The following is an 8795-nucleotide window of genomic DNA, read 5'->3' on the forward strand; positions in this document are numbered from 1 at the left end:
GGAGGTGGACTAGATCCCACAACCTCCTGACTCAGAGACAAGAGAGAGAGAGAGAGTGAGAGAGAGAGTGCTCCCACTGAGCCACAGAGAGAGAGAGAGAGAGAGAGAGAGAGAGTGCTCCCACTGAGCCACAGAGAGAGAGAGAGAGTGCTCCCACTGAGACACAGAGACCAGCTTCCCCCCAACGTCAAAAAAAATGAAAAAAAATCGCTCAAGCATAATCAGCTGAGAGCGGAACCGGAAACTCTCTTTGCTGACTGGTACTCCACTGGGAACATGAGTAATCTCATTTTTTACTCAGAGCAGCCAACGGCTTGGATCAAAGCAATAAACATACACTATCCCAGGGTCAAGCTGGAAAAAACCTCGACTGGGTCCAAACTGAAAATAAAGAAATCAGGGGAACCTGGTAGCGAAACCACGATGGTCAACATGTACAGCAACGGTACAATAATGGTGCAAGGCAACCTCAAAGACTTTGAAACAGCCTTTCAGAAACTGAGAGAAATAATTGAGAAAGGAACGACCAGCCCCAGGGTAACTACCAGGGAAAAAGCCATTCCCCCCTCACCTGGAGTAATTCAACCAGGCCAGGAAGTGAATGAGCCCTCCAGCTCCGACCCGACACACACCCCGGGGCCCCACAACCTCATGGTAGATTCGACCAGCCCCAGCAGAAATATCAGGGAGAAAGGCACACATTCTCCCCCTACCACCTCCAGCTCACCAAGAGAAAAGCAGCCTAGCCAGGAAGTGAGTGAGCCCTCCAACTCTGACCAGACACACACCCAGAGACCACACAGCCCGGTTCAACTAAAGGAGAAATTTAACCAGCTGGAGACACAGCTGGTTAAACTTACAAATGAGATCTTTAAAATGAAATCCGACCAAGCAGCAATAAAACAGGAACAAGAACAAGGGAGGGAGAGACACAGGAGGGAGCTGAACTTACTTCAGAAGCAGGTGAAAGAGCTGCAGAAAGACAAAGAGAGACACAGGGGAGAGAGAGCGGCATTAGCCCAGCAGCCAGAGGCTAGAGATAAGACAGTACAAAGCCAGACTGGGCAGCTACACTCTCACAATGAACAACAGCAGCAGACCCACAATACAGGGGGAGCCACACAGACCGACCAGCACACTGAAACCCAGTCACAAGAGGATCGCTCACACCAGACACGACCACACCGGTCCAACACACAACCAGGGAGTCCAGAGGAAAGCCACAAACCAGTAAACACCAACAAGGCAGACATAGTAATACTCATAGACTCAAATGGGAAATACCTATGGGAGAAAAGGCTCTTCCCTAGACGCAAAGTAGAAAAGCTCTGGTGCCCAACAACAGACAGAGCCCTAGAATGGCTGACGAAAACCCAATTAGGCTCCCCCCAACACATAATAATACACACCGGCACAAATGACCTAAGAGCCCAGCAGGAAAGGGTAGCAACATCGCTAGGATCAATGATCAAGAAGGCAAGCGACACCTTCCCAAACACTAGAATCACGGTTTCAACAATATTGCCGAGAAGAGACTTCAACAACAGAATAATCCACGAGATAAATGCAAGCATAGCAAGAGACTGTGAATCAAAACATAACGTGCACCTGGCCCAACACCCCACCCTCGATGTGGAATGTCTTTACGACCAAGTCCATATCCACAGGAACCAAATGTCGGTCTTTGCAAAGGACCTGAAGGACGTCGCTTTTAACCGGGTCCACACCCAGATCCCAAAAAGACCCTCTCCCGATCACCAAAGACCAACGGGATACAGACCAGGACTACCACAAAGACCATCACCACACCAACCGGGACCAGAGAGGATCCCCACGCACAACAACAATGTCGGAACTGCACCACTCATGTACTACAGGGGAACAGGACCACCCCCAACCAGGCAGAGGGAGATGTGCTCAGAGCATACGCAATACCACTGGCAGAGACAATCCACTAAGAGACATAATGCAGGCGATCATCAGCATCCACTCCCGCCTTATGGATCAGAAAAAATAAGGACTAGTAGTTAGAAAAATTTGTAACCAATTATCCTCAGCATTTATAGACAATTGAAATGTTCTTTTTTCCCCCTTTAGACACGACAAACACATATTGCTATTTATCATATTTTAACCCATCACAGAAAAAAAAATCAATTTTAACATGAAATCCTTATATATCTCAACCTGGAATATCCAAGGTCTACGCTCTTCTATGCTTGGCATGAAGAGTGAGACCCCAGAGTTCCTAGATGAGATTAAAAATCTAGATATTATCTTTTTACAGGAAACCTGGTGTAGAGGAGAAGGACACACTGGCTGTCCCATTGGGTACACAGAGCTGGTGGTCCCCTCCAATAAATTGCCAGGAGTAACCCAGGGCAGAGAATCTGGAGGCATACTGATTTGGATCAAAGCAGAACTTAGGAGTTGCATTGAATTTGTGGAAAAGGGCGAAAACCACTTATGGCTCAAAATTAAGAGGGGCATCATCTCCAGCATGAAAGATGTTTTCATTTGCACACTCTATATCCCCCCGACAGAATCCCCGTACTTCAAAGAGGACACCTTCTCCAACATAGAGAGGGAGATTATCCAATTCCAGGCCAAGGGAAATGTGTTGATATGTGGGGACCTCAACTCAAGAACGGGAGAAGAACCAGACTTCACCAATAATCACGGGAATAATTACACATTTGGGAATAACCATTTTGATCTCCCTTCCCATCCACACAGGCATAACTGCGACAAACAGACAAATGCTAACGGAAAACAGCTACTGCAGCTCTGTCGAAGCCTGGCTCTGTACATTGTCAATGGTAGGTTATTGGGAGACTTCCTAGGAAGATCCACCTATTGCTCACCTCTTGGCTTCAGCACTGTAGACTATATGATTACAGATCTAGACCCATCCTCTTTCAGAACATTCACAGTCAAACCACAAACAACACTGTCAGACCACAGTCAAATTACTGCATATCTTGAAAGGACAGAAACAACCAACACAGAAACACAACCCAGTAAACTGTACAACATTAAAAAATCTTACAGATGGGCCAAAAACAGCACGGAAAAATACCAGAAAGCAATTAGCAACCAAACAACTCAAGTTCTCTTGGACACCTTTCTGGAAAATACATACACACACAATAAAGAAGGCATAAACCGGGCAGTGAATAACCTAAATAATATTTTTGATAATTTGGCATCAATGTCAAACTTGAAAGTTCGAAAGAACAAACCCAAAACAAAAAACTACGAAAAATGGTTTGACTCCAATTGCCAGAACATGAGGAAAAAACTCAGGAAAATATCAAACCAAAAACACAGACAACCAGAAAACGAGGAATTACGCCTTACTTATTGTCAGGCACTAACACAATACAAAAGCACACTCAGAACCAAGAAAGAGCAGTATATTAAGAATACACTCATCTCCATTGAGGAATCCATTGATTCCAATTGTTTCTGGGACAACTGGAATACATTACACAAAAAACAACACGATGAATTGGCCATTCAAAACGGAGACACATGGGAAAACCATTTTGAAAAATTATACCAGAAAAACACACTAAGCCCAGAGCAATACCAAATATGCGAAAAACTGGCAAAGCTAGAATCTGCCATAAAAGATAACCAAAACCCGATAGACCCCATAATATCTGAAAAAGAGCTAATTGAAAAACTCAAGGACCTGCGACCAGGAAAAGCTTGTGGGGCAGACGGCATCCTAAGCGAGATGATTAAACACACGGATGATAAAATGAGATTGGCTATACTGAAACTCTTCAACTTGGTTCTGAGTGTCGGTTACTTCCCTGATATCTGGAACAAAGGACTCATAACGCCCATATACAAAAGTGGGGATAAAGGTGACCCAAATAACTATCGAGGCATCTGTGTAAACAGTAACTTGGGGAAGGTTTTCTGTAGTATCATAAACAAAAGACTTATAAACTTCCTTGAGGAGCACAATGTCTTGAGTAAAAGCCAAATTGGATTCCTGCCAAACTATAGAACATCAGATCATATCTTCACCCTACAGACCCTAATTGACAAACACGTTCATCAAAACAAAAGCAAAATCTACGCATGCTTTATAGATTTCCAGAAGGCTTTCGATTCCATCTGGCACGACGGTCTATTCCTGAAACTTATCGAAAGCGGGGTAGGGGGAAAAACATATGATGTAATTAAATCAATGTATACAAACAACAAATGTGCAGTTAAAATTGGAGACAAACAAACAAAATACTTCCCACAGGGGCAGGGGGTGACGCAGGGCTCGCCAATCTCACCGACACTCTTTAATATTTACATAAATGGATTGGCAAAACTACTTGAACAACCTACAGCACCCGGCCTCACCCTATATGAATCCAAGGTTAAATTCCTCCTCTATGCAGACGACCTGGTTCTGCTGTCACCAAGTAAGGAGGGTCTACAGCAGAACCTGGATCTGCTGGAGTCGGTCTGTCAGACCTGGGCCCTGACAATAAACCTCCAAAAAACCAAAGTCCTTGTGTTCCAGCAAAGATCCAGATATCAGGGACCCAAAATAAATCTCACACTAGGAACAACTAAAATCGAACAAACCACTAACTACACATACTTGGGCATAAAAATCAGCTCTACGGGAAATTTCAAACTGGCTGTGAATGAACTGAAAGAGAAAGCTAGAAGGGCTTTCTATGCCATTAAAAGATCAATCCAAATAGAAATCCCAATTAGCATTTGGCTCAAAATTTTCAAATCAGTAATTGAACCAATTGCACTCTATGGCAGTGAAGTGTGGGGACCGCTAACACAACAAGAATTTGCAAAATGGGACAAACACCCAATTGAGATCCTACATGCAGAATTCTGTAAAAGTATCCTCCGGACTCAAAGGAAAACCATAAACAATGCATGCAGGGCAGAACTAGGCCAATTTCCACTAATAATTACTATCCAAAAAAGAGCCACCAAATTTTGGAAACACCTAAAAATGAGCAACCCCCACTGCTATCATTACGAAGCCTTGAAATGCCAAGAGAGGACCATAAAGAAGAACACCCTCAGTCAACTAGTCCTGGGACTCAGTGAAGCAACCACTAACACTACTAACAATAACCAGCCCCAGGACAGTGATATCGTAGCACAGAGAATTCGACCCAACACAATTGTCACTAAGCAAAAGGAAAAATACCTGTCATATTGGGCAGAAACAACAAAAACCCAAAGCAAACTCAATTGCTACTTGGCCCTAAACAGACAATACAACATGGCTGAGTACCTGACCATGGTAAAGGATAACAAACTGAGAAAAACCTTGACAAGGTACAGACTTAGTGAACATAACCTGGCGATCGAAAAAGGCAGACACAGGCAGACCAGTCTGCCAAGAGAGGACAGGATATGCTCTCACTGCAGTCAGGGAGTGGTGGAGACAGAGATGCACTTCCTCACAGCCTGTGGAAAATATCAGGGCATCAGGGAGAATTTCTACCAAAAATTCTCACAAATATGCCCTGAACTCAGAAATTTGAATGACGACCAAAAACTCCCATACCTACTAGGGGAAGAGAGAAACTGTGTAACACTAGCAGCACACTATGTTACAGCTTGCCATAGACAGAGGGACAACCAGTAAACCTAAGAAAAGAGTATATATAAATTATGCGAATGTATATTTATACACTCAGGGATATATCTGTTTATACACTGTATGAATAGATCTGCGTTTATGTGTTCAACCATAAATGTATTTTGATGCTTTGGCAACATAAGATGTACCTTATCATGCCAATAAAGCGATTTGAATTGAATTGAATTGAATTGAGAGAGAGAGAGAGTGCTCCCACTGAGACACAGAGAGAGAGAGAGCGAGAGAGAGAGAGAGCTCCCACTGAGACACAGAGAGAGAGAGGGAGAGTGCTCCCACTGAGCCACAGCTAACACCTGATCATTACTCTAGATTATTTCAGCTCTCATACCTTCAGTTACTCTCATGGACAAGTCCCAGCTCCCCATACCATCCAGGGTGCCTCTCCTAGCCTTGGTATAAGAACATAAGAAGTAGGAGCAGGAGTAGGCCATACGGCCCCTCGGGCCTGCTCCGCCATTCAATAGGATCATGGCTGATCCGAACCTAGACTCACGTCCATTTCCCTGCCCTTTCCCCGTAACCCCTTATTCCCTTCTCAGCTAGGAAACTGTCTATCTCCATTTTAAATTTATTTAATGTCGCAGCTTCCACAGCCCTCTGAGGTAGCAAATTCCATAGATTTACTACCCTCTGAGTGAAGAAGTTTCTCCTCATCTCAGTTTTAAAAGGGCAGCCCCTTATTCTAAGATTATGCCCCCTAGTTCTAGTCTCACCCATCAGTGGAAACATCCTCCCCGCATCCACCCGATCAAGACCCCTCACAATCTTATATGTTTCGATAAGATCGCCTCTCATTCTTCTGAACTCCAATGAGTAGAGGCCCAACCTACTCAACCTTTCCTCATAAGTCAACCCCCTCATCTCCGGAATCAACTGAGTGAACCTTCTCTGAACTGCCTCGAGAGCAAGTATATCTTTTCTTAAATATGGAAACCAAAACTGTGTGCAGTATTCCAGGTGTGGCCTCACCAATACCCTGTATATCTGCAGCAAGACTTCCCTGTTTTTATACTCTATCCACCTTGCAATAAAAGCCAAGATTCCATTGGCCTTCCTGATCACCTGCTGTACCTGCATACTAACCTTCTGTGTTTCATGCACCAGGACCCCCAGATCCCTTTGTACTGTAGCACTTTGCAGTTTCTCTCCATTTAGATAATAACTTGCTTTTTGATTTTTTTCTGCCAAAGTGCATAACCTCACACTTTCCAACATTATATTCCATCTGCCAAATTTCTGCCCACTCACTTAGCCTGTCTATGTCCTTTTGCAGGTTTTTTATGTCCTCCTCACTCACTGCTTTCCCTCCCATCCTTGTATCGTCGGCAAACTTGGATACGTTGCACTCGGTCCCTTCCTCCAAATCGTTAATATAGATTGTAAAGAGTTGGGGTCCCAGCACTGACCCCTGCGGAACACCAGTAGTTACTGATTGCCAACCCAAGAATGAACCATTTATCCCAACTCTCTGTTATCTGTTAGATAGCCACTCTTCCACCCATGCCAGTATATTGCCCCCAATCCCGTGATTTTTTATCTTGTGCAGTGATCTTTTGTGTGGCACCTTGTCAAATGCCATTTGGAAGTCCAAATACACCACATCCACTGGTTCCCTTTTATCCACCCTGTTTGTTACGTCCTCAAAGAATTCGAGCAAATTTGTCAAACTTGTATCTAGGGGAGTTATCGATAAAATGTCCATGTGGATGGGACAGTGTAGAGGGAGTTTTACTCTGTATCTAACCCGTGCTGTACCTGCCCTGGGAGTGTTTGATGGGACAGTGTAGTGGGAGCTTTACTCTGTATCTAACCCGTGCTGTACCTGCCCTGGGAGTGTTTGATGGGACAGTGTAGAGGGAGCTTTACTCTGTATCTAACCCGTGCTGTACCTGCCCTGGGAGTGTTTGATGGGACAGTGTAGTGGGAGCTTTACTCTGTATCTAACCCGTGCTGTGCCTGCCCTGGGAATGTTTGATGGGACAGTGTAGAGGGAGCTTTACTCTCTCTCTAACCCGTGCTGTACCTGCCCTGGGAGTGTTTGATGGGACAGTGTAGAGGGAGCTTTACTCTGTATCTAACCCGTGCTGTACCTGCCCTGGGAGTGTTTGATGGGACAGTGTAGTGGGAGCTTTACTCTGTATCTAACCCGTGCTGTGCCTGCCCTGGGAATGTTTGATGGGACAGTGTAGAGGGAGCTTTACTCTCTCTCTAACCTGTGCTGTACCTGCCCTGGGAGTGTTTGATGGGACAGTGTAGAGGGAGCTTTACTCTGTGTCGAACCCGTGCTGTACCTGTCCTGGGAATGTTTGATGGGACAGTGTAGAGGGAGCTTTACTCTGTATCTAACCCGTGCTGTACCTGCCCTGGGAGTGTTTGATGGGACAGAGTAGAGGGAGCTTTACTCTGTATCTAACTGGTGCTGTACCTGCCCTGGGAGTATTTGATGAGACAGTGTTGAGAGAGCTTTACTCTGTATCTAACCCGTGCTGTACCTGCCCTGGGAGTGTTTGATGGGACAGTGTAGAGGGAGCTTTACTCCGTATCTAACTCATGCTGTACCTGCCCTGGGAGTGTTTGATGAGACAGTGTAGAGGGAGCTTTACTCGCTATCTAACCCGTGCTGTACCTGCCCTGGGAGTGTTTAATGGACAGTGTAGAGGGAGCTTTACACTGTATCTAACCCATGCTGTACCTGCCCTGGGAGTGTTTGATGGGACAGTGTAGAGGAAGCTTTTCTCTGTATCTAACGTGTGCTGTACCTGCCCTGGGAGTGTTGGATGGGACAGTGTAGAAGGAAATTTACTGTGTATCTAACCCGTGTTGTACCTGCCCTGGGAGTTTTTGATGGGACAGTGTAGAGGGAGCTTTACTCTCTATCTGACCCATGCTGTACCTGCCCTGGGAGTGTGTGATGGGACAGTGTAGATGGAGCTTTACTCTGTATCAAACCTGTGCTGTACCTGCCATGGGTGTGTTTGATGGGACAGTTTAGAGGGAGCGTTACTCTCTATCTAACCCGTGCTGTACATGCCCTGGGAGTGTTTGATGGGATTGTGTAGAGGGAGCTTTACTCTGTATCTAACCTGTGCTGTACCTGCCCTGGGAGTGTTTGATGGGACAGTGCAGAGGGAGCTTCACTCTGTAT

This window comes from Somniosus microcephalus, chromosome 4, assembly GCF_052327205.1.
Source record: "Somniosus microcephalus isolate GS21.2 chromosome 4, FLI_Smic_1.0, whole genome shotgun sequence".
Taxonomy (NCBI): Eukaryota; Metazoa; Chordata; class Chondrichthyes; order Squaliformes; family Somniosidae; genus Somniosus; species Somniosus microcephalus.